This window comes from Pholcus phalangioides, unplaced genomic scaffold, assembly GCF_987345545.1.
Source record: "Pholcus phalangioides strain wild (caught in Gottingen) unplaced genomic scaffold, Ppha-v1.0 ptg000013l_1, whole genome shotgun sequence".
In the NCBI taxonomy this organism is placed as follows: Eukaryota; Metazoa; Arthropoda; class Arachnida; order Araneae; family Pholcidae; genus Pholcus; species Pholcus phalangioides.
In genome coordinates, this window is record NW_028301606.1 from 12,586,781 (window position 1) to 12,614,213 (window position 27,433).

Sequence of the window (27,433 nt, forward strand, 5' to 3'; positions counted from 1 at the left end):
CCTAGGCTAGCGCCTGCCGTTCGGTCCCGCACCGTAAATCGGCTGTGATTCTAAGCGTGATGAATTGTAACTTGGTGACTTCTGTATTTCGACGCCAACAGCACGAAAAATCATAACTAGTGGTTCGAATAATTTTGGATTTTATAATTGGTGACCACACATTACCTTTTAATTTCCATATTTGGTTCAAAATTTTGATTTTAATAAGAATTACATCATTTTCGATACCTTTCATATGCAACTAAATCGATTTGTTTTTAAATTTTTTTTCCACGTAAGTAAATCCAGTGATAATATTTCTTGGGAACGTAAAATTTTTATTCGGGCATCTATTATTTTAAGTTACATGCCCGACCGGTAATGCCAATTTTGCAGATGTGTGCACGGCTGCACATATAATTGGTTATATATGTACAGAGTGTCCGGTCACAGCCTTTATCTTCCAAACCGCCCATAGTAGAAAGGTATGGTTCCAATTCAAAAAATGCTCAACAGGCTGCTGAGCAAAAAATTAGCCTGTACCAGTTTTGAAAGTGAAAATACAGTTTGTGACGAAATAAAAAAAATCTAAATTTTTATACTGTGGCCCTGTGTGCACTCCCAATTAGAAAGCCTCGTTGCCCTCTCTCTCCGGATGGCAAAAAAAAAAAAATTACATGCTTCTAAGTGCAATATTCGTAGACATATTCGAATTATGGAAGAATTTTGGAAAGAACAGCGTTAAATAACTATTACATCACCAACTCTGGCAATATCGCTGTATTGCAATTTACTGCCATTAATGAGGTTGGAAGCGAAGGCACAGTCTATTGGTTGGTTACCTCTAGTACTTATATCCTCCCTCGGGTTCGAACCCTGGATCACTACAGTAACCTTTACAGTGGCAGACGAGCATCTTACCACCTCGGCACTCGGGAGCTAGTTAGCAAATACTTGCAAAATTGCTTGAAAATTTCAGAAGAACGAAAAATATAAGCTCGCGAATCTAGTGGATTAAAATACATTAAATGAAAAAAAATCAATGTTAAATTATAGAAATGTGAGATGAATATATTTGCTCATAATCATATACTATATATTATGATATAATTTACAAGTTTATATAAATAATCTATATTCATGATCTCAGTAAATATTGGAAATGACGAAAGCTTCGTTAAGAAAAAACATGTCATTTTCCTAAGAAAGTCCTGAAACAAAATAATGTGTCATGTGATCACTCTGTTCGAGTGTACCTCAAAATGTGCATCGCGGCTCCGAGGGGCGTCTCAACCAGAGGAGTCACGATGACCTCGGGATATTGATTTGTGTGCCTTTTTAACAACTACTTGCAAAATTGGTGGTTCCTGTACATTCCTGTATATGGGAAAATATCCCCGTAACTATATTCTGCGAAGCCACAGATAAACCATGAATTGAGCAAACGAGCCACAGTGAACAAAAGTTTGCGAACCACTGCTCTAATCGTACATAATAAGTCACGCACGTCATTGGGATAAGCATGAAAAAACAAAATTTGTATTTAAATTTTCAGGTTCTGACGACGGTGTTTTTTTGTTTTTTTTTGTTTTTTTTGGAGAGTTTCACGTACACAAAAACAACTTCTAAGGATATTTTACTGAAGAATAAACATACCCGAAACATCTCACTTGGGGTTTAGTAAAAATGGAAAAGCGATAGCGTGTTTTTAGCTCCCTTGTGACGTATGGAATCCCCTCGTGTCTCGCTTCCGAGCAAAACTGAGCTCATCGACTGTAAAAATTGCCAACGTCTCTATATATAAAGAATTTATTTTTTGTATTCATACTGCTCAATATGTCCTTTCTTTGAGGGGGCGGGGGGTGCAAGCATTAAATTCACCTTTTTTGTGAGATGGTAGGAGATAAATTATTTTCATAGAACTAAAAAGTCCAAGAACCGTACTCCAGTTTTCTGGTCCAATCAGGGCACAGGCGCGGATCCAGAGGGGGGGGGGCGATTGCTCCTCCCAATAACACAATAATATGGGGAAAATTTGTCTGTCCCGTAAAATACGGGATGATCCGATGCACGCAATAAGTCGCTTCTCCGATACATCGCCCTAGCCGCCTGACTCCGCTCCATTCGCAGCTGAAGATACCTGTCTCGGCTTTATTAGCAGCTGAAGATGCCTGCCTCCGCTTCACTCGCAGCAGAAGATGTCTGCCTTCGTTCAGGTGTGGATACGGGGAAACGATGGGAACGACTCCCCCTCCCAAGAGCTGAATAATATGGAAAATTGTGTCGGTTCCGTAAAATACGAGACGGTCAAACGAATTTACACATTTCGTCCCTCACATCACATCGTCCTGGATCCGCGCCTGTCCAAGCATGCAGGGAAGCGCGAAGTTCCATAAGAATTGCATGATACATTCAAAGGACTGATATCAATCGGTATAAAATACTCAATAAATACGCGAATCGGAACAATACAGTAGTTTTCACTGTAACAAACATAGAACTAAAAAGTCCAAGAACCGTACTCCAGCTTTCTGGTCCAGTCATGACACAGGCGCACGTGACCAAGAGTTTGATAATGAAAATGAAAGGAAAGCATTTATAAAGGTTTTTAACAGCTGGCGAAGATATATTTTGGAAAGTGAGAAAATTCAACTGCCCCTGCGGGGAATCGAACCTACGTCTTTTCACTTTCCGGGTGAACACCCTATACCTCTTGACCACTAGACTCCAGGGAAAGATTGCGATGCTGTTTCCTCTATAGTCTAGTGGTCTAAGGCCTTCACCCAAAATATATCTTCGCATCAGCCAGCTGTTAAAAACGTTTATATGGATAGCGGAGAGTGGTATCATCCCCTTGGATAAGCATTTATTCATCGCTCTAACTTAGTTATCGCAGGCTGATATATGAAATACAGATGTTGTCGCTGTTTTTTTTTATTTTAGAGATTAAGGAAATATGCTGTCTCTTTATATTCCAATAACATGTTTTACAAAACAATCAGTCCTTCAATTTTCTGCTCTACGTATTCAAAAATCTTGAACACACATGATTAAAGAATACCAAATACTTCGCAGTCTACTTGTTTTTATATTTAGCTCGTCTAATCTACGTGAACGAATACGCTAAGAATGTGACATTTGCAGTATAACCAAGATTTGTGATAGCAAAAAGCAGGCACATAACGCTAGAACTGTCTGAGAACAGTTCGTAAAACACAAATGACCCTAAAATGCGAGAACGAATTCAATCAATTCTTATAGTCTGTGACTCGAATTTTTGCATGCTGGAAAATACGAGTACTACCGGAAAATTTGACTAATGCTGTGAAATGCGGTAAGATGAAAATATTGGTTTAATAACTCACTGATTCCACAGCCGCAACAACTATAAATTAATGTTTCTTTGACACTTGATTGCATTTTTTGCCGTTTTTCTTGAATCATGTGTGTTGACAATAGTATCAAATATAAGCACAACATGCTAATAACACGATGTATTACCACGATGCATGTAAACAAACTACGAAATAGTGAAAGTAAATAATGGTATTTTTTCTCAACCGAAATCTAAAACAACTACGATTGCTAATGGAAAAAGTAACAAAACCACGCAAAATTCGTATGGCACATTTATGTCAGCATGTCAAAATATTGGTATGATTTATATCTTTTTTTTAGAAATTGAAAAATTCAATTTTTATAATAATTTTAATTTTTCTGAATATAATCAAGTCAACATGTAATTTTTTTCTCCGTCTCGAACCTCCAAAAATGCTCTCCCGCACCTCCGGTTAGGAATCACTGCTATATAGATACAGCGTCGCTCGGTTGTCACCATCATATAGGAGAATTTATGTTTTACTCCACGTCTCTCCAGAAATTCACTTTATTCAAGATTTCAAAAGTGTTTATTAATTATTGGAAATATGGTCACTAATTTAAAACCAAACAAAATGTACATCACAGATGTTGCATTTTACTGTGCTATGCTCATTTATAGCTATCGAGTCTCTCCGTTACCTAGGACGCTGTTTTTTCCTAGATAGTGTGTCGGGTAATATGGATTACTATAAGTAATTACCTGAGTCGGGCTATTACTACTACTACCACTTAACCGTACATGAACATCGTACACATTCCTCTACGGAATTTCTAACGGATCAGCAAATGCCGGAATGTGTGTTCTGAGTGAATGTGTGCCACGAAAGATGGAAAGTTTAGTTAGATAGAAGAGGAATGGTGTCCAGAAATATATACATATAATGTATGTCCTGTTCCCTGTGGGCCCCACCTTGACGGTTTTGGGGCAGATTAGGAATATTGCATTTGTGACTTTTGTAAATAGCTATGACATCACCGCATCATCAACTACAAGAAAAATGCGATACAGTTTTTATTTTTCATTGTCATAGACTCATTAAATATTTTTTTGATCGATACGAATTAATTTTCTTCATTTTGAACCCTCTATTCCTCATTACCCGACTATTCCATGTTAGCTGATAAACATGAATTTTTCCAATGCCTTTTTTTCTTAGTTGTAAAATTTATTTTTAAATACGAAATTCTTGTCGATGAAAAGACAAGAAATCAAATTTTATTGAAATAGAGGTTTCAGGTTCTTAAAATGTTGCAAATCAGAATAATTGAAAAAAAAATAAAAGTGCTATTCTCCCTATCTCTCTCACCCAAACTCCCTATACAAATCTCAAATTATAAACTGAAATATTTCACGAAATTGAATTATGCATAGAAATTTCGAATATGTTCCCTTTTAATCACCAGAGTATTCCGTTTGAAACATCCGGATATGTCACCGAATGAAGTCGTCTTTTAAACTCCATGTGACCAAAACGATTGGGGAAAAGTTCCCTTTAAAAGATGTTTCAACAGATTATCGTAGTCGTCGTCGCTGGAAATAGAGGTAATAAGCTGAGCAAAACTTGACAACTGGGTAAGAGGAGGAGGTGGTATTCCCAACAGTGACACTAAACTTTTCCAAAGGTGTCTGTCTATCTGTCTGTCGTCGGTGGCTGGTGGGTGCAATGGCAAAGGTGGAGAAAAGAGTTAAAAATCGTCGAGCCGTTAAAACTCTAGAAGGATATGCTTTCGACGTCGATGAGGTGGTGGAAATGTTCGACAACTTCAATGCCCTCTGGGGGGTCGTTGCAGAGGTAATTCCCGGCGTCCTTCCTTATTTCCTATCTGTTTTCATGGCCCTCGGTCTTAATTTTTCACTCCATCAAATACCTGAACATTAAGTGACGCGCAAGAAACTAATAAACTATCTCGAGGTATGTATGGATGGAAGGAATTTGGAAATACGTGTATTAGAGTTGGTCTCCCTCAAATGGTGATGTATTTCTCTGGAAAGACTCGAGATTGAAATCGAATTACTTTTCCGATTCTTCGTTTGATTTTCATTCCTTCGGTAAGTTTGTTAACACTTTCTTATTACCTGTGTAAATATAACAATGTGTGAGCTTTTCATTACATGATGTAGTTAATTACACCGACAGTAAACTAATAGTTAGATATTAAATTTTAACATTTTAATTGAATTTTGGTCAGCGTCTAACGGGGCTATAGCTTTATTGACACACTTCCCGCGGGATAATTGAAATTACAACCCTCCTCTAGTAAAATATCATATTATAATTAATAAAGTACGCTTTCTTCTGATTATTATCAGTGAAGGGTTTGGGGAGAAGTCACAAAACAAGAGCAACGAAGAAAGACAAATACACTGAAAGATACGAAATTCCTAGGAATTCCGTATTTTTCATTGTATTTGCCTTTTATCGGTGCCTTTGTTTTGTGATTATGTCAGGCAAAGGATTATTTACTCTTCCATGCTCAGGGGAAAAGTGTTCCTTTGAGGAATCAACTTAACAAAATATCTGGCCTTGTCAATGCTAAAATAAGAGGCTTTCAACCCTTTAAGCGGTTTTCAAAATTTCATTGATCCGCCGCAGTGAAACTCACAATAACCTTTGTTATAGATACCACTTTTTTTTTTCAAGAATATTTTTCCCGATTTTGTGCAGCTGATGGGTGTTCGCCCCCCTTAATAACGAGAAAAAAATAAACACAATGCAAAGAAATACTCTATATTTTTCTATTATTTATATTATACGCATATTCCTATACTATCCAGAAGGGAAATAAAAACACCGTCTTTCTTCTTCTGTTATCAAACTTTGAACAAAAGTTGACTCCGCCCACTGGCAGTTGATCTGACAGGTTGGGGGCGTTGGGAAATACTCTATCTGGAGGAGAAAACTTACAAAAATATCTGAGCCATGCATTGCCGAAATAAAAAGGTTTTGAGGAAGCGAGATATCTCTACATTGCTGAAATAACAGGGTTTTAAGGAAACGAGATATTTCAGCACTGCCAAAATAAGAGGGTTAAACGAAACGAGATATCTCGTCAACACTGTGTGAGAATTAAAGTTTAAAATTCGACAGATTCCCGAATCTTTTGATCCAAGAAAGATCATGTAGTTTTAGTATATCGCATCAGCCAAAGTTGGATTAGGCTAGAGCAGGGGTCCTCAAACTTTTTCAACTGGAAGCACCCCTCACCGCTCCGCGGCGTCCCTGACAAAGGTTGGAGGAGCACAGTTTGAGAACCCCTGGGCTAGAAAGCCCAAAGAGCCAATTGTCCATAATAACCTCTTCGTGGTGGCTGTTGAGCCCATGCTAAAAGATGTAAGAGTCCTCGTTTTGGACTTGCTCTCTGAAGAACTCGAAGCTAAATGACCCGCTGGTGACCATAGGTTTGTCCCAGAGGCTAGAATCTGCGTCTCGCTTCGAGACTTCTAAAAAATAAATACATACATCTGCATTTTATTTAAATTCATAATGTTCAATGAAATCTATCTATCTATATATATAAAATTCATTTTCTGTGTGTGTGTGTGTGTGTGTGTGTGTGTGTGTGTGTGTGTGTGTGTGTGTGTGTGTGTGTGTGTGTGTGTGTGTGTGTTCTCTATACAAATCTACAATTTTAGATCGATCGTCGCCAAATTTTTCATATATACCAAATGGGACCCGACTTGAACGATAGGCTACTTTAAAATTTCGTCAGACCAGGGCAAATGCCCCAAATGGGCAAAAAACTTTCCGGCAACAATGGTTTTTGGGCCTCAACAATCACTTTCCGAACGTTTACTTTGGTTACCGTGGTTCCCTAGCAATGCGTTTAAGACGTGTATATGCCTTTACAACGGTTTGTCACTTCTTTAATCCTGTTAGTATATGTATAATAGTTTATGCCTTTATAATGGTTTGGCTCATTTTCAATATACTCTCAGTAATGAGGCTTTTTGAATAGACGTCATAGTCATCATCAGCATCGCTTTGAGAGTCAGGAAAAGGGTGATCCTCATAGAAATCAGTGCTAAAATTGTCGATTTTACTGTAGAAATGCGGAAATTAGTGGGATTTTCCGCCCCATCAATAATTTTAAAAATTGTATTGAATTCTCGATTTTTGAAATATTCAGTTCGCTTAGAGATATACGAAGCCCAGGAGATTAAATATGAAGTAATTAGCCAAACCTATACTTTTGAGTTGGATATTCGAGCAATATCATTGATTTCATTTATATCTTCTCAAGTATGAAAATTAATGTCTCCATATTGTCTCTTTTGATATTTATTTGCATAAATTCATGTGGGTTATGATATTTTAAAATTAGTTATGAGCCCGTGAAAAGTGCATCGAAGAAATTCCACAGCTTTAACTAAGGATTTTTGGAAGCTGGAACAGACAGATGGATAACTTGAAGTTCAGGGGGGGATCGAAATACCTAGCGCTCCTTAAAAAAAGAAAAATATATATTCATTTCTAGGTTTCTGTGTAAATCTAGATTTGTTTATTTCATGAATCGCGCAGGTCGCCATATTGGTTAACTTGGACACGGTTTGTATGTCCCTCAAGAAAAAGAGAGGGAGATATCACGTGATCCAAAAAAGCCTCATTGAAGAAAACCCGGGCAGCGCCGGGTATTATAGCTAGTCGTTTATAAACAGTGTTTTTATAACTTTTAATAATTTTGGGTATAAATACGTATATTCATCTCACCATTGTCAAGTTTAACTGTTTTTTTTCCTCAATTTTTCAGCAATTTTAACTACAATTGGGGATTTTTCTGAGTATTTTTATGCATCCCGTATTTTTCGAAAATCGTGTCATTTGAATGGGTTTTTTTTCCATCAAAGTTCTGTTCTCTGTGATTTTTAGTAACCTTTTTTATTGCCCCTCCCCTTCACCTCTTTTTTGCAGTATTTAGCAAATTTGTCGTAAATTGCATTTTTGGACTGCAAATTGGTGATATCCCGCATTCAGGATCGCAATTTCCCGCATTTTCCTTGATGAGGTGAATGAATAATGAATAATGAACCTAAGTATGAAGGTGCAATTTTTATTTGTGAATCCATATGGATAATACTATAATATTAATTACAACAATTGAATAATTTTTCATCCAATTGGAATTGAATTATCAAGTCTGCCTGCGGACCACCTACGCCATTGTGGCAGACCACCTTTGGTCCGCGGACAATAGATTGAGAAATGCTATAATAGAGTATAGAGGACGTTTTTCAACCGCTGGTAAGTGGTAATTTCCTGCCAGTTCACCGAACATTTCACCAAAATCTTGAAGTGACCACATGACTGACGGGTGAGAAGTATGCTTTTCAAATTTCTATTTAGTGAGAAAAAAATGTTAATATTCGTTACACCGGCATAACGGTTTTTCTCTTGCTTCCAGGATGTTGGATGATTGTCTAGAAAATTTCTGAGGATATCTTCGGAAGCGTCACTGAGCGTGGGTCTCTGCAATCAGCAAGAATATCTCCCATTACACCCCTGAAAATTCCTGATATTGGTGAAACGTAGATACCTAGACAAACACCCCCAATAACCCTGGATATATTATTGCCCCAACATATTATTGTTCCCATTCTTTGGCAGTAAATGTTTTTGTCCAGTTACAGTAAAACCACTCAACAACGGCCACTAGCGGGACCGTGAAAATGTGGTAGCTATTGGGAGTGGTAGTTTTATTTCTGGAAGGAAAAAAAAACCAAAATTTGTGAGCTACGTACATAGTATATGAAATGACAATCCATTCTGTAACTGATTACGATAGTTATATATTTATATTAAAATTACATTGAAATATTATAAGTAAAATACATAATAATATTGTTATAATAATCCATCGATCTACAGTAATATTACAAAAACAACTTTTTCCCCCTTTCCACTGCGTTCAATATATCCATGTAGCATTTGTACCTATGAAAAGAAAGCATACATAATCTTTTCTCTCCCCATAAAGTTCGGGGAGGGAGAAAAATCCCTTAAAAATCAGGTTGAAAATTATTTTTAGCACCGCGATGTGCGTATTTTTTCCCGACTCCGTGTGCAAAGTGGTCGTTGTTCGGAGATTTCTTGTAATGTTAAGTTTATGGGACGCGTTCGGATCCAACAAAAATCGTAAATTACCGTTGTTCAGAGGTTTCCCGTTAGAGGAGGTTTTACTGTATTTTACTTCTGAAAAATAGAGAGATCAAGAATGAAAATATACCTTATATATTTATTTTATTCCTCAAGGCCGCACATGCATTTGACACAAACAAACGCAGAGTCCGAATTTCTCTCAAGAGACTTATACCTCACGCAATAAAAAACGCACATTTCTTGAAAAGCCCAAAAAGAAAAAGGATTCAAGAGAAAAATCCAGTTCTTATTTTTTTTTCATGTCCATGTCTACAATTAGATGGCGTCAGAAAGGTTTTCGAACCCAGAGGAAATCTGTGGAATGCAGTTTGAGAGAAAGAGAGAGAGAGAGATTCAACATCGCGCAATGTGTTTGTGGAGAAGAGAGAGGAAAATGTCGAATCCTGGAGAATACGGCCACAAATTGCATCTCCACTTGCTGCTACTGGGCTTGGCTTGCTTGCTTGCTACCTCAATCTTGTTAAGTGCGAGGAAACCTTTTTTTTTTTTTTTCCTTTCATCTTAAACTTCCTCTCTTTTTACAACATCTTACCGCTGTCCCGTTTTTCCTCTGACCAACCATGCCACACCGTCCCTTGCAAATGGAATATAAGCCGCGGCACCACATACACACAACTTCCTTTTTCCGGGGTAAATTCACTCTTCTTCACTGGTGCGATTTTACTTAGTTTTATTCATCTTTTTTTTTTTTAAATGTGTATGTTCCCCCCTAAAGCCTTTTAGAACGTGGCATTTTTCACTTCTCCTACCGAAATATTTACTGTTAAACGAAAAGAAAATAAATAATAATAATAATATCGAATTTTTCGTTTCTTATTATTATTTTACTTCATTTTTTGTCTATTATTTTCTCTTCCGAAAAAAAAAACCCCATGTATTATCTAATTTTCTCCCTGAAAACTCGAGTTTTCTTTAAGTTTCCAGAAAACAAATGGATTTTATTTTCTCTTATTTTCAGTGTTATATGTACATAAACGGCTTTTAAGAACGTCTTCGTTTTGAGCGGTACTGTGATGAAAACCTCTCGGGATATATTTTTTTTTAAACGCTTACGTGAATAAATATTTATGCGTTTTCATATACATGAAGACGTTTTCATACATGGTAACTATTGTTGAAATTTCTCTGTCTGTCTATATAGCTGTAAATATTCATTACATAGCTATAAAATCTCGGTGATGATTTAATCAATTCATAGGGAGAATTATATAAAACTCCTTCTTCAAGGACCGAAAATCTTAATAAAATTTCTGATGAGGAAAATAATTGATATCGTGTTCGTAAAAGAATTTCACCAGCAAAGCGTGTTCTTGTAAAGTCAACTTCATACCCATTAGTGCGGAAATAAGAATGCAAGTTGCCCGAGTTGAAGATGTTTAGATACCCTGCTATGAATCTCGGATAGATGTGCCACGTGGTAGTAAAAATTATGATGAGCGTTATAAAAAAAAATGTCTTTTACTGGTTAATGTCGGACCTGACTTTTGTTCCAAGTTGGATTTCTTTTCCATTCTTCATTAGCCCTATCTGTGTCAGAGCAGTAAATGCATCCTGTAAAATGCTACATACTGTATATCTTTTTAAATGAAATAGGCTTTCTCCTGATTTTCAGCAGGTTCAGAATAAGAGAATATTGGGAAAAGTGGTCCATTGAGAAATCAACTTTACAAAATATCTGGTCTTGTCAATGCTAAAATAACAGGCTTTTGAGAGGCCAGACATCTCGTCAATGCCATTGAAAGGGATAAGGGTTTATAAATTTATTTTAAAAATGCTGTAACTTTCTGATGGCTTTAGTTAACTCGGAGCATAGAAACTTTAATTATAGTGACTCTGTGTTTACTAGGGTATTTGTATCTAGAAAATCGTTCAGAAATATTGAATTTTTTGATTCATCCCTATTATCGACTTGCTATTTCTGTGTATTGATTTTGTGTGGGTGTGTGTGTGTTTCTATATCTTCGCGTACTTTTATGGTCTGTTGTTTTCTACAGCTGCAATCGATCTGATATTTTTGCTGATGTAGTGAATCGTACTATTTCGCCTTCTTTCACTGTCCGAGGTACAACGAGGTTTATTAGATGGAAGGAGACGAATAACGCATTGTTTCATCATAAGTCATAAAGCTAGCGGACTCCTGTCTGCTATTTTTATCTCTATACATTCGAAAAGTCAGAATTAGAAGTTTAAGTAATCGCTCCATAAAGTCTGGTAGTTGTTTGGTTAATACACTAGCTACAGCTTCTTTTACGAAGGTAATGACTAAAAATACCAGTCTATAACAGAGCCCTAGTCACATGTGTATAGTTGGTTCGGTTGACACTATAATTTCTAGTTTGGAGATGGAAATCCAATGAGATTAAGCTTTCAAACTATAAAAATGTTCCTGTTAACTGTGAAATGTCACTCTATGACAAGCGCCTACTATACGAAACTAGACTCAGAGGTTTCCGCATCTATTAAGATTCAAATTCATTTCAATCCCCCGTTGGAACGGTTCCTGGCACACAATTACAATTCCCAGCTATTGAAGGACAAAAGCATTTTGCAATCGCAGGAAGTTTCACTCTGAATAGCTAACTATGAAAAACATCAAAATGAATGAGAAAAGTTGAAGGCCAGATCTAATTAGCTCTCATGTTCATAAAATAGACGCGTTGAGTGAAATGTTTGAACCAATTCGACGGACCACCCACTTACGGCATCGGTAAAGGGACCCTAAGCCCCGTAAAATACATGACTTTTAAAATTCGGGAATAAAATATATGTACAGTAATGTCCTGTATTTTAAATGATATTCTAGCATATTTCCGACTTGTTCCGCTTTTTTCAACAAAGCATATTTGAATTTGTGATGTTTAACAAAATCATGAGTGAAAATAATTTTCATAATTATAAAATATAATATGTTAATTATATGTCCTATGCGTTTTTCTATGAATGAAATACATTTTAACTCCCTGTGATTTCCAGCATAATTCTTAATTACCCACCACTTAATTACCCACCAAAATGTGGCAACCATTGTTTCGGTAAAAAAATGTTGTTCCCGATGTTCCCTAATTTACTGTATTTAAGATCCCAATTTCCCGTAATTTTCTTAATGGAATATTCTCACTCAAGTCACATGATGAATGTTTTCCTATTGAAATAAATTTTTGTCCACTGCGATTTGCAGCAGCTCTACTTCGAAGCGCAAATGCGAGCAGATCTCCCCGTTAAAAAGTCTTGCCAAGGAAAGGAAAGCTACTATTATTCAATCATTATACTTTACTTATAGTTAGAAAAATTGATGGCAGATGGTGGCACACTATACGTAACAAGCAATTACTTAGAAACAACGTTAGATTCACAACACGTACACGCACATTCCGAATGAACCAATTCGTTAGATCGTTGGGGGTGTGGGCGGGGTTCATGTGTGGTGTAGCAGTAGTAGGTAGGGCCTCCAAAAAGTGGCTCAGGGATCCATGATGTTCTTAAGTCAGCCACCTCGTTGGGCAATTTGCCTGTTGTGGAGTTGTATTTGTATTTGTAAATTCCGTAGGTAAATGTGTACGAGGTGCATGTACGGATAAGTATATTGTAGCAGCTCTTTACTTCCCCTCCCTACAGTGATTTCAGACAACAATCAGTAAATTTCGCGTAAATTGATTTTTTTTCCTTTTGCTACAATTAGCGATGTCATACGTTTAGGATATCCATTACCCGTATTTTTCTCGCCGAGATATGTTTACCCTACATTTTGGCTGGAAAATTCAAAAGCCGAAAATAATCCGCTGTCCCAACGTCACAAAGTTACCCCGGTTTATGGTACCCAAATTGAACAATTTTTCATTCAGTTGAAACTAAAATACCAAGTCTTCCCGTGAACCATCTGTGCCATCGTTGCGGACCATAGGTTGAGAAACACTGTACTAGACTGAATATTTTTTCAAATTCAATGCTAAAAAATATCACCAATTTTTATTTAAAACAGAAGCTCACGAGAGAACTTCCTGAAAAATTCACACCGTTACCAGCTTACGTAAAAGGAACAAAAAATAAATAAATCTATATTTATTTCTCTCAAACACCGTGAGTAGAGGTATACATACTAACATCGAACATGTTCTGATGTATATGGCATTGATTCTTGCCTTTTGAAAGATTACACATCGGAAAAAAGGTGGGTGGAACAAAAGCTTATAGAGGAACGTGATATACGTATATTTATCGACAACCTCTGGTAGACGAGAAAAGGGTTCAGATAGACATGGTAGAGGGTTTTCTTCTTTTTTCAAATCCAATTCAATTTTTCTTTTTTTTTTTCATCTTTTTCTCCACATTTCAACATTGGATCATTTACAAGAAAGGTATAAGAGAAGTAAAAACGAAAAAAGAAGCATAACCTGATTCCTTGAGGAATTTCTCTTCCATTCTTGGAATTTTTTCCTACGGAACACCTTATCTTAAAGTTCTTATTTTTTTTTTCTCTCTCCATTCCTTTAGTTACCGTTAGCTGATTCTTCTTTGTGTCAGTAGGATCGATTTATTTACTGTTTTCAATTTTATATATATATTTCTTTTTAATTTTTCTCACGCTTTCATGATTCTATTTTTTTCATGTGAAAGAACCGAAATGAAACCTCAGCTGTTATCATACAGAATTATGACGCAACTACTGTTCCGTGTATGATAAGAATCTTCTAGAAATAAAAATTGGATATATGATAATTCCAAAAGGGGGAAAAAAATGGAAAGTAAACAGAGTTATCAGTGTGTATTATAACTGTCTGAAATATTCTATTCGTTTTCTATATTATCTCTATGAGATTCTTCCGCTCTGAATGATGCAGGTCTTGGGATATATATATGCGTGTATATATTATTTTTTTGCCTCTTACGGTGGAATTATCACTAGGACTCTAGGAAATGTATTTTAAGTATTTAAAGGAATAAAAGTGTGTATAAATTTCGAGTTTTTCTGAGGAGGACAATGTATGCTTTCTGTTAGGGAATGGAGTTTTCTATGAATATAAAATAATAACTGCTGGGACTAAACATGAAAAGCAACTCTCAAGCTTTATCTGCATGATAAAGAGGAACCTGAAGATACACTTGTTAAATGGATAGGTTATTTCAATGAAGGGGAAGAAAGGAATCCTGGAATATAGCGAATAACTTTCTCGATATGTGCGTGTATTCATTTGATATGTCCTCAAGACATGTGTATAAGTTACACCCATTCATCTATTTTTTTTTACTCGTAGTGAGATTCAACAGTCGGGTTCATTAACTAATTGAATATTCAGAGACGTCGTATGAATTATTCAAATTACATAAATGTATATATAAGAGAGTTCCTCAAAAGGAATAACGTTTTCTTATAATGATGTGAAATATGTCTCAGTTCGTTGTGACTTTTTTTGTTGGAAGTTTTGTATAATTTGCAATCTGTTGATGCCTGTCTCGTGTGAAATAGTAGGTGGAATTGCTCTAATTCAAGTGATTCGTGTATTCTCGGTTCTCTTCCCTGGAAGTATAGTTTTCTTATGAAAACATAGTTGATCAGATTTTGGGGTAAACTGAAATTTAGTTGTTTGCTACTGAGCGGATATATATATATAAGCGAAAGTGTAGATGCTGAGAGCTTGTCCATCTTATTAGATCAAGAGTGGTCAATCTTTATAAGAGTGAAGATCACTTCAGTAATTTGAGAACGTGTAGCGGGTCACTTAATTAAGTTACCTGGGAATGTGATCAAAACACTCAAGTGACCCGGAACTGCCTCACGGGTCACTTAAGTGATCTGGCAGAGTGTTCCGCGTGCCGCTTGAGTGATCTGACAGAGTGTTCCGCGTGCCGCTTGAGTGATCTGACAGAGTGTTCCGCGTGCCGCTTGAGTGATCTGGGAATATGTCACGGGCCACTCAAGTCATGTAAAACTTTACCGCGAATCACTTAAGTGATCTGGAAAAATGTCCCGCTTTTTTCATTTTTACAAAATTAAGTTTGATTTCGCAGGCCACATCAGATGACATCAATGGACGCATTTGGCCCTCAGGTTAAGCGTTAAGCATGTGTGCGTTAAATCATTAGAAAAACTGGAAACCTCCATGGGCATCACATTCCAAATGCTAGTTATAATGACAAACAAGCTGAGCCAGCTAGCGATAGCAATTTTCGCTGCTCTAATATGTCTAGAACAGGCATCCTCAAACTGTTGTTTTAGAGTACCGTGCTAAATAATGAATCTCTATACACCTCCATGGAAATTACTCCATTAAAATTACATTGAAAGGTTAATTTAGAACTGAGGTAGTGTTTGAGAGTTGAAGAGTAGACTTATGTGGTTTTCACTGACTGGCACAATTATTTCACTCTGTCAAGAAAGTATCATATTGAAACCTTCAGGTTAGGGTCCATCCGTTTTGGGTGTACAAAGACATCCTTGCTTTAGCTTGAATAAGTGCACAAGTCTGTAGAACTAAAGCCCATGATACACATACTACTAAGTAGCACGAAAGTATGCCACTTTCGAGCATGTGCAACCAATGAGATTATTGGTAACAATTGCATGAATTTTACTAATAATCTCATTGGTTGCATATGCTCGAAAGTGGCATGCTTTCGTGCTACTTAGTAGCATGTGTATGGCAGGTCTAAAAGTTTGCCTGCTGATGGATGGCATTGAGATTGCATCCATGATTCACATGGTCTGGAAATTTTCCGCCAAAAGCATTTGACAAAAATTGAGTTATGATTATTTTACGACGCCTATAGGATGGCCTTATACGCACAAATACAAATAGTCAAAGTAAACCACATCTATTTTTTTGCTTTTTCTTAAGATTTAGATTATTTTCTATACCAGTGTTTCTCAACCAAGAGTTCATGGATCCCACGGGAGGCCTTGGAGAGGTTTCAGTGGGTCCGTGAGCTAGATGAATCGCGATTAACAATACTGGAAATGTTTCAAAACATGAGACTCGTGGTTTTTAGAAACATCACCATTTCAAAATCACGTAGATTGTGTCGAATTGTGTGAGTAGAAATGTTTTGGGTTTTTTTCCCCTTTTTACCCACATAATAAATCCCGTGTTCTTTTAAATAACGAAGCGGGAAAGACAAAAAAAACGAAGTAATTTGATTTCTTAATGTAATAGAAAGGATTTCCTGCTACTTTTGTTATGATGTACTCGTCCGCGGATTTTTTTTAACGACTTCACGAATATCGCGTTTGTCTTCAGTAAACTACATTACTTGGGTTTTAGCTGTAAGAAACAGGGAGATAGGATACAGGGTAGAGTAGATGGAGGGATGGCTCCGAGACTTTCCGACGTGGAACCAGCAGCTCATTTGATGCGTAAGAGTCCATTCCAATGAATAATTTATTTTACGTGTAGTTAGTTCCCGGTGTCGTTGTCATCGTAATAACGAGTACAGATTTTTATGGCACAGTAGCGGGTCATTACAAGACACAGGGAGAAGAGAGAGCGAGATCTATTCCTTCTCCCTCCCATGTCTGTCCTCTTCAGTAATTTTTGTCATTGTGTAAATGTTCAATGGCTGGATATCACAAAAGAAGAGTCGAAACATTTCTCTCAGCGAAACAAAAGAAAATCAGAGTAAAAGTACGTGATGCTTTGTTCCTGATGTCGTTTCTACGGTTGCTTTTCTTTCCTTCTGTATAAGTTTCCTAGAGCGGGAACACAGAAATTCTCCAAAGGTGTTTCTTTATTAGGCTCTGGACCGAATGTTTACGTGGTGAGAATTCAGGCAAGAATTTAATTGATGTCGCTGTGGATTTGCTTCCGTGGTTTGCCGAACTGGAAAACAAACATTCAACTGAAGAGAGAAAACAAAGTTTTTTTTCGAAACACCGAACTAGAAACACTAAAATTCTCAACTTGGTAATACCGAGTTTCTTGTAGAAGGCAAGATGAAAGTCACTGATGTTATCAGTTTATTTTCTAGTTACCATGCGTGAACAACTCGATTCCGTTCTGACTGCCAATCTTTTTTCATAAAAGAAATAAGTACACTACGTTTGGTGTCATCAGTTCAGCGTAAAAGAGCACAGGAGCCGTGATCGTATATACATCGTGATACTTCGCGTCTTTTCACCAGTGTTCTAGCTAAAAAGGGGCATTCTTAAAGAATCAAATAGTTCCATTTGCGATCTATCTGAAACCCAATTTCTTCTCAAATCTGTTGGCACCGAGTTCAGTTTCCACGCAGTTGTCACTGGGTTTTCCTCCAGGATTCAGCTGACATCCAAGTTACACTTTCCTATTCAGTTGTTTTCAGTGCACGTGGCAAAAATGTTTTTCCCCATTCAGCTGGTATCTATATTTTTGTCATTCATTCTGTCTTTTCTATTGCAAATGACATCGTATGTCTTCCTGATACAGCTGCTAACATCTTTATTTCCCTTCGCCTTTATGTCGTTTGCAGTAAGATGGTTCTGAATTTCTTTCCAATTCAGCTAGCATCTATATCAGTATTTCTTAACCTTTTTCAGCTCATGGCCCCCTATGGATCACATTTTTTTCTCGTGCCCCCCCCCGTCCTATCCAGGGCCCCCTCTCCCCTCATCAAAGACTGAGATACTTTCTATTTTTTTATTATGAATGAAATTTTAATAAATCAGACCAATCTCTGGAATCCTGGCTAGGCACGGACTCAAAAATGGCGGATTATCATCTCTCCCAGGAGTCAAATTATACGTTAAAAAGCAGTCTGTGTAAAATACGGTACAATCCAACGAACATGCACGATAAATCGACCCTCCCAACACATCAACGCCCTCCATACTTGCTGGAAGTAACAGATGAAAATCATAATACCAGATTCCCATATAGTGCAGTTCCCCTCCCTCCATTATAGACATGAAGACCCGGGTCATGCCCACATAGACCAAGGATTAAGCTGACCCTGGTTCTATGAACGGATCTGATGAATTGTGAAAGAAGTAATATTTTTTTCAACCATGTTTCACTTTTAAAGCTTTTTTCTCTTCACAGCTCTCTATGACTCCCTTCACCACCTGTCGTGAATCACCTTTCTTCTGATTTTCTCCCGTGGCCCCCCTTAGAATATCCCAGGACCACAAGGGGGCCATATGGCCCCAGGTTGAGAACCACCGATCTATATCACCTTTTTGGATTCTGTCTTTTCTTGTGCAGATACTACCAAATATCTTCCTGATTAATCTAATATAGCATTTACATTTGTCTTCTCCTTTCTGTCACTTCCATAGTAGGTGGCACCAAATTTTCCCCCATCCAGCTGGTATCTATATTTTCTTTTCGGATTCTGCCGTTTCTATTGCACATCGAACCAAAATGTCTTCTCCCGATTCAGCTGTCATCTTTATTTTCTTTCTACTTCTCTCGTTTGCAGTGCACGTGGCACCGAATTTCTTCCCAAATTCAACTAGTATATACACATCCTTTTTTTTATTCCGACTTCTCTAAAGCAGATGGCACCAAACCTTTTTTAATGGTTCATACATATGATGCCATGATCCATACATACATTTCTTCGATTTTGTTGTTTTGGAGATGGTACCAAATGTCTTTCAAATTCAGCTTATATCTTTATTTTCTGTTGGGATTCTGCCGTTTCCAGTACAGATGGAACCAAATTTCTTAATTTCTTCCCTGTACAGCCTTGGCATTCATATTTTTCATCTCGATTCTGTCTTTCCCAGTACAGATGACGCTAAATCGGTTTTCGATTTAGTGGTAGCTACTTTTTCTTTCTCAATTATTTTTCTTCTAGTGCCGATGGAGCAAAATTTCTTCCCGATGCAGCTGATAGCACAAATTTCTTCTTCATAAGACTCATGTTAACCCCAAAGCAGAACGTTTTGCATTGTTCTGCAACGAGCCCTCGGCTGACTTGAAATGTTCTGCGGTAAAAATTACCATAATAGTGTTTTCTACACTTTTCTTAAAATTCCTCCAGTTTGTTCTGCAAAAGCACTGGTCGTTCTTCGACGTGCACCGGAGATTTCAGCATTTTCTGCTTTGGGGATGTTACCAAATTTCTTCTTCAGGTAGTGATGAATTTCTTACTGGTAATAAACAATTCCTGCCATTTCTAAATCTTCACAATAACGCTACCATTGCCACATTGAACCAGAACCAAACTGTCATGCTCATCCTACCAAAAATAAATTGAAAGAATGAAATAGTGAAATTTTTATGTGAATAGTGAACGTGGCTGAATGGTAAAAATTGTCATGTCCAAAAAAAAAATGCAGCGTTTCCTGATTGAGATGAGCATTTCGAGACAATAATAACTGATATTACATTATTTTCGAGTAAATGGGTTCTTTTGTTTTGTTGAGAAAATATGATTTCAGATAGAAAAAATAGTGTATTACCGATATCGATTAACAAGATTTATTTTCGTTTCACACACACACGTTACACATCAAACAAAAACCATCACCTTCCTCCATCTAAAGACAACCTTCTTCTGCTGAGCTTTCATCTCAAGAAAAGTTATTTAGGGTTGTGTGTGTGAGTGCGTGTGTGTGTGTATCGAATGTTTCTATACAGCACCTATAACCGATTCGCCTCAGGCATAAAACAAATTCAATAAAGTCGAACTTATCGCTCGTTTGAACGAAAAAAGATGAACTAAAAACAAAGAGAGGAGGGGAAAAAAAAATAACATTTTTGGAAACGAAAAGAGAAAATATCGAGTTATTTCCGGTTTTTGTAAAGCCTTTAAAAAAGTAACTGAAAAGATCACAACCGCGGGGCGTTAAACGAACTGCTCCACTTCCTCATCTTTCTTTTTTGTTCTACGCGTAATGTAACTTCACAAAGAAAAATTGATGATGAATCGCTTCTCCATCAGATAGGAAAAAAAAAACATCAAAAGATACACACAGTGTGCTTATACATATAGTCAGTCCATCGAAGTGATGGAATCAAAGAACTTATTTTCCTTTTTTTTTTTTTTTTGCGTAGATGGTTTGGAGAAATACCTATGGTGAATACTCATTTGTATATGTGGATATTTGAAAGGCTAAAAGTGATTTAATTTCATAGCCAGAATTTGAATACTCGAAATTATATTACGTCACCTGGAAGTTTTTTTTTTTCAATTTGTTTTCCCTTATACGTGTTTCACACATACAAATACAAAGGTCACAACGAGAAAAATGCACAACGAGCTGGCTGAAAGAGTTATTTGCTGAAACTAAGAAAGAAAATAGTAGTTCAGCTTAGTATGGCACAATTTCAAACAAATAAATTAAATATGCAAAATGGAAATGAAATATAGGTCGTCTTTAATACCGATATAGCAATTCACTAATATTAATTAGAACCCGGATGATTATGCACTAGAAATGGTCAAAATAGGCAGGCAAAAAGGCACGAAAAATGCTTAAAATAATCCCTATAAAGGCGTTTATAATTAATAAATAAAAGGAAACGTAACAAAAAGTTTAGATATTGAATGTCCGAAAACAGTCAAAAATTTGGCTTCAGTGGCTTCATCTACTCTTTCAAACAAGTTTAACTTGGATGATAAGGCAGTTATTATAAATAGATTTCATGCCGAAAATGAAGAGTTTTTGGTTCTTTAGGATTAGGTCGATTCCAGAGCCACCGCTATCAGACACAGAACCAGTAGAGAAAGTGATCGCGGGGCTTCTTCGAATTACGAATATATCTTCTATATTCGCTGTGTTATTTGGAATATTCATCAAATTTTTTAGAGTTAAAGCATGGCTACCTTGTTACATTGTTGTAAAAAAATTAACTCTTTCTTTTTTAACTTTTTGTGTTATCCACATATGCGGACCTCCTTCAAGCACGGGGCCCTGTGTTGCACACCTCTGAAGGCGGCTCTGATCAATTAATGGAATACCGAATATATATCTAAAATAATTGGTCATGATTGTTTACAGTGCATTTATGGTGCAAAAAGAAATCAAAACGACATGGAGACCCCTCCCCCGCAGGGCCAAAGCATTATAACTCCTACCCCGCCCAGTGTGAGCTATGACCTCTTGGGACAGACCTACACATATACAATGCAGTCCAATGCGTGAGCAAGACTCTGTATTAAACGTCTGGGAGAAACAAAAACTTCTCATTCTTCTCCTCTTGTTCTCATAGATCCGGCCGAAACAAAGTAACAATAGTTAATGCTTGCAACACCAAATTTTCTATCTCTCAGGCACTTGCACTTATTCGCGTTTAAATAGGGCTGGAGTGGGGAGGGGGCTTCCTCTAATAATACTTAATATACTAAGAGTTGGAGATTTTAAAAAGGAACAATTCTTTTGAAGATCTCGGTGATCAAAATATCACAGTTCTACAGAATATAGACTTTGAAATTCAAGAGTAAACTTTAAACAATGTTCAAATTAAGCATTTATGACAGTAAAAACTTAAAAAACGGCGTTTTTTCACAAAAAGTTTGAAAATAAGCAAAAAATCGCATTTTCCTTGAACTTCCGGGTTCTAGTAATAATCAAGGAGGAACTGAAGAGCCCAGTATAAATACCAGATAGCTTCATTTTCTAAAACTTTTGGAGGAAAAGAAAGAAATTTTGAAAATGTAATGTTCTGGGAAGTTATTTAATTCAGAAAGCTTTGGGGTATTTTACGAATTTAAATTTACTTTTACCGTGCATGCTATATTCATATTTTTCATATTGCACCAATTGAAAATGAAATTACTATGAATAAAAAAAATAGAAATTTTTAAATGCAAAGTTCAAAAAAAAAGGGAGTTATCTTACATCGATCGATAAATGGCACACGCATACAAAAATTACAATAAATAAAATTTCTATATGAAAATAAAAACGTTTATGTATATGCACACTATAAAAAATATTAAAAATATTTCTCATGACGGGTGGAAAAAACATTTTTCAAGATAGACTTCTTTTGAAAGGAGAAGAATATTACGACCTAACATAGCCTTGTGACCGTTTGGGAGATCTTTACGAGATGTTCCTGTTTATATCCTTTTTTCCAGGAGAGCAACAAAAAAAAAAAAAAAGGTAAATAAATCGTAAACAAGATCATGAAATATACGGTAAAATAACAAAAGTGTTAGAAAAAAAAAAAAGGAAAAACTCGGTGAACTGTAAAATGGCTCTATCCGACAGAATAAAATGCGCATGTAAAATGTCTAACACCTTCTTCCATGCTTAAAAATGAAGTTACTTTCTATTCTCTATTTTTTCTTGCTTCCTTTTTTCCTATTGACGGGTCACCTCTTCTTTATTCTGCTGTATAGTATTTTATATTTGTTATTCTGAAGGGGGGAAAAAACGTTTCTTTGAAAAAAAACGGTAGAAAATACGAAAAAAAAAATAACAGTAAGGAATTCCGTGTTAAGAAAAAAGATGAAGACATGCGAGAGAGAAAAGAATATTTGAGATGTGAGGGAAGTTGTTGAAGAAGAAGACAGAGTTGTTTCCAGAATAAAATAAAAAAAAAAACGGGAACGGGTGAAAAAGGGTTGAACGGACAACAACGTGACAAGATTACAGAATGGACAGTAACTGATCCGGTAGAAGAATAAGAAAAAAAAAGGATAACAAAGAAGAGAACAAGGTCCGGGTCATTGTAAAGAAAGTATAATTCCCAGACGGTCGTAGAGAGGAATAGCATATAAGAAAGGATTGCTTGGAAGAGTCAGAGAGAGAGAGAGGGACAGGGCAAATGAAAAAGCAATCACGGCCCTGTTCCATGGCTTCAAACAAAAGAACCCCCCAACAAAACGTAGAATGTAATAGCAAACACAACAAAAAACTACAATTGATATTTTGTTTCGTCGAAGTAAAGCTTCTCAATTTGTTATTGATACCTTTCCTTAAAATAAAAAGTCGATGAGAATTTGTTTTTTTTTTGTCAAAAAACTTATCCGGTAGAAAAATAAGGAAAAAAATATATATTTTTAAAAAGTTTTATTCTTGTTTTTCATTTGATACCCGGTACAATGATGAGCTAATCAAAAAAAATCGGCTTCACAAAAAATAATGTGACGTCAATTGCGCGATTCGATAGATAGATTGATGCAAAAACGATTTTTACCTGAAAATTTGGTGTAGGTAGAAATAGGATACCCTTTCTTTCTTTTTTGTCTGAACTGTAGATGCTGACTAACTATGTGCAGTCAAAATCGGTTATAACGAAACTTCAGGTGTAGTGTCAGTAAATGAAGTTTCCTATTAGTTACCGAAAAGAATAACACCAATGAACTTCACTTCTATGAGGTGAATAAGTAAGGTGAATTTCTATGATATAGCAGCACGATCGCTTCCAGATTCCTATCACTCTTGAAAAACATGTCGCAACAGTGTGAGATGTTTATTTTTTGGAGTAGTTTCAAATTCGAATTTCAACAGTTACTTTGGAAACCAGTGGCTGTAAGTGCTTTACCTTGCCGTGAAAAACACAATTTTATCCAAAAAACAAAACAAGTTAGAAGATGCCCAGATCTCATTTGAATTCAAAAAAAAATAAAAAAAAGTTTATGAGGACTCGGCACCGTCATCAAAGACCATCTATTATTGGTTCAACTAATTTAAACGGGCCATACACCCACCGCAGAAGAAAAACGTCCTTGGTGCCCCCGTTGAAAACAAGGGTTAAACAAGATAACAAAATGGGTAGTAACTGATCCAATAGAAGAATGAGGAAGGAAGGATAACAAATAACAGCAAAGTCCGGGTCATTGTAAAGAAAGTATAATTCCCAGACGGTCGCCGAAATGAATAGCAGTAGAAGAAAGGATTGCTTGGAAGAGATAGAGAGATAGGACGACAAATGAAAAAGCAATCGTGTGTGCTTGGACAACCAAATGTCCCATGGCTTCAAACAAAACAGCCCAACAAAACGAAGAATGTATTAGTAAATATAGTAAAGTACAGCTTCCCAGTTTGCTATTGATACCTTTCCTTAAAATGAAAAAGTAGATGAGATTTTTTTTAATCAAAAAAAACTCTTCTCATCCGTTAGAAGAATAAGAGGAAAAAGAAATTATTTAAAGCTGAATTCTCGTTTTTCATTTGATAACTGATACAATGATGAGCTTATCAAAAAATAATTTGACGTTGATTGGGCGATTTAATGGATAGATTGATCCGAAAACGATTTTTATCAGAAATTTTTATTTTTAAAGATATAGGATAGTCTTGTTTTCTTTTTGATCTGAATTGTAGTGGGTTGGCTAACTATGTGTAGTCGAAATCGGTTATAACGAGACTTCAGCTGTAACGCCGTATATGGAAATCAGTATCAAAAATCAACATTTGCTGTTGATTTCTGAAGAGAATAATAACGAATTTCGCTTATACGTGAGTCGTTAGATAAATTTCTGTGAAATAGATGCACGATTGCTTTCAAATTATTACAATTATAAGTATCACTCTTCAAAACATAACCCAACAAGCTTGAGCTGTAAAAGTCTTGTGGTTTATTATTATTTTTTTTTTTGGCGTAGTTTTAAGTTCGGATTTTAGCAGTTACTTTGAAAACGAATAGTTGTAAGTGCCTTGTCGTGAAAAAGGCATCTTTATCTAAGAAAAGTTGAAAGCTGGCCAGATCTAAGCTGAATTGAAGAAGTTCATGGGGACGCTGTATCATCATCAAAGACCATTTATTTTTGCATCAACGAATTTAAACGAGCCATACACCCACCGAAGAAGAACGCTAAGAACGGGTAAAAAAGTATTGAACGGACAACAACGTGACAAGATTACAGAATGGACAGTAACTGTTCCGGAAGAAGAATAAGAAAAAAAACCACAAAAGAAGGACAAAAGGTCTGAGTCATTTGTAAAGAAAGTATAATTCTCATAAGAAAGTATAATTAGTTTTATGATCGTAGATCACGAATAATAGTATAAGAAAGGATTGCTTGGAAGAAACAGAGATAAGACAAATGAAAAAGCAATCACGACCCTGTCTCATCGCTTCTAACAGAGGAGCCCAACAAAGCGTAGAATTGTAATAGCAATTATAAAAAGAAACGCAATTGATACTTTGTTTCGTCGAAAAATAAAGCTTCGTAATTTGTAATTGATACCTTTCTCTGAAATGAAACAGTACATGAGAATGTTTCTGTTTCAAAAAAACTCTTGTGAGGTTTTATCCCTGTTTCCATTTGATACCTTATACAATGATGAGGTAATCAAAAAATAATACAAATACAACGCCACAACAGGCAAAATGCCCAACGAGGTGACTGAGATAGATAGATAGATAGAACCGCTCACAATCCCGGACTTGTGCAAAGCACCTTACTTCCGTTACCTCAAAAGAGGCAGAGTTGTGCCGGAAAAGTTGGCAAACATTTATAGTGGTGGCTCCCCTTGCCCTGTGCTCGCAAGTTTCGAATCACTCGCGTCGTTCTCCCCATGAAGACAGCTAACTCGATTCAACGTACAAGACATTTGACTGAAATGGACAGCTGAACCAATTGACTAGGGAGAAAAATTAAGTCTTGTGGGCAAGAAAGAAGCTGGCATGTTGAAATGGGAGAGATTTGAAAATGGTCTAAACAGCAATGTATACAAAATATATATACACAGCGCCTCCACTGTGACGGGAAATGAAGAAACAAAGCCTCCGTGCACAGTGCTGGGCAGTATTGTTTCCCTTTCCTTTTACAGAATATGCAGTATACACACAGGTGGCTGAGAAAAAGATGCCCATAATAAATATGAATGTCATATGTTTCCAAAATACGGCAACCCAATTAAAAATGCAATTACAAACAATATATATATATACATGATGAAAAATTATGCAATGCCCATAAGAATACTTATGGTTGTCTTATTCTAAGTATGGATAGCTTCTCGATGAACCCCAACATGTTTATAGTATTTCTGTTTAAACGTGTCAATTGTGTTACAATTTACTACCTCCGGGGGTAAGGTATTCCATTTATTAACAACTCTATTAGAGAAAAATTCCCTGCGACATAAATTGTATTGAATTCGGCGATATAGATTGATTGAACCTGCCCAAGTGTTCTTTGCAATATTGATTACTTAAAACTTTTTAAATCATTTGGGCTGTGCTGTGATCAACTTTTGAAATGACTTTTATTCGAAATTTGAAAGGATATAGTATAACGTTGTTTCCTTTTTGGCCTGAATTGTAGAAATTGACTATACTTATGTGTAGTCAAAATCGGTTGTAACGAGACTTCAGCTGTAGCCTCAACAAATGGCGTTTTCTGTTGATTTCTGAAGCTAATTGAAGCTACTTAATTCTGAAGTTGTTGATTCGTTAACGCTAATGAACTTCGCTTATAACATCAATAAAATGTAATAACAAATGTGGAAAAAAAATGCAATTGATATTTTGCTCGCCAAAGCTGCATAATTTATTACTGATACCTTTCCCTAAAATAAAAAAAGTAAATGAATTTTCCCGTTCAAAAAACTGTTAAAAGGTTTTTCTTATTTTCCATTTGATACCTGATACAATGATGAGCTAATCAAAAAATAATGTGGTGTTAATTGCGCAATTCAATACATAGATTCGTCCGAAAACAATTTTTATTCGAATTCAAAATATACCTTATTTTACTTTTCGCCTAAACTGTCGGGTCTTACTAAATATGTATAGTTGAAATCGGTTGTAAAGAGACATTATCAGTAGCATCAATTAATGAAGTTTCCGGTTTATCTTAAAGACAGTAATGCTAATGAATTTCGCTTATAACAACAATGAAAACGCTAAGACTTAGGAAATAAGAGACCTAAGACGAACACTTTTGCTTTCACTTTTATGTGAAAGATTATTTCGTTTTCAATAGGAATTTTAAGAATTTGAGCTCAATATATTAATTTGTTAATTTTTTTTTCCATTTGATATCAAGGACAATAAGATATATTATTGTACATGATTAACTTCGATTTGTTTAGTTTCCCA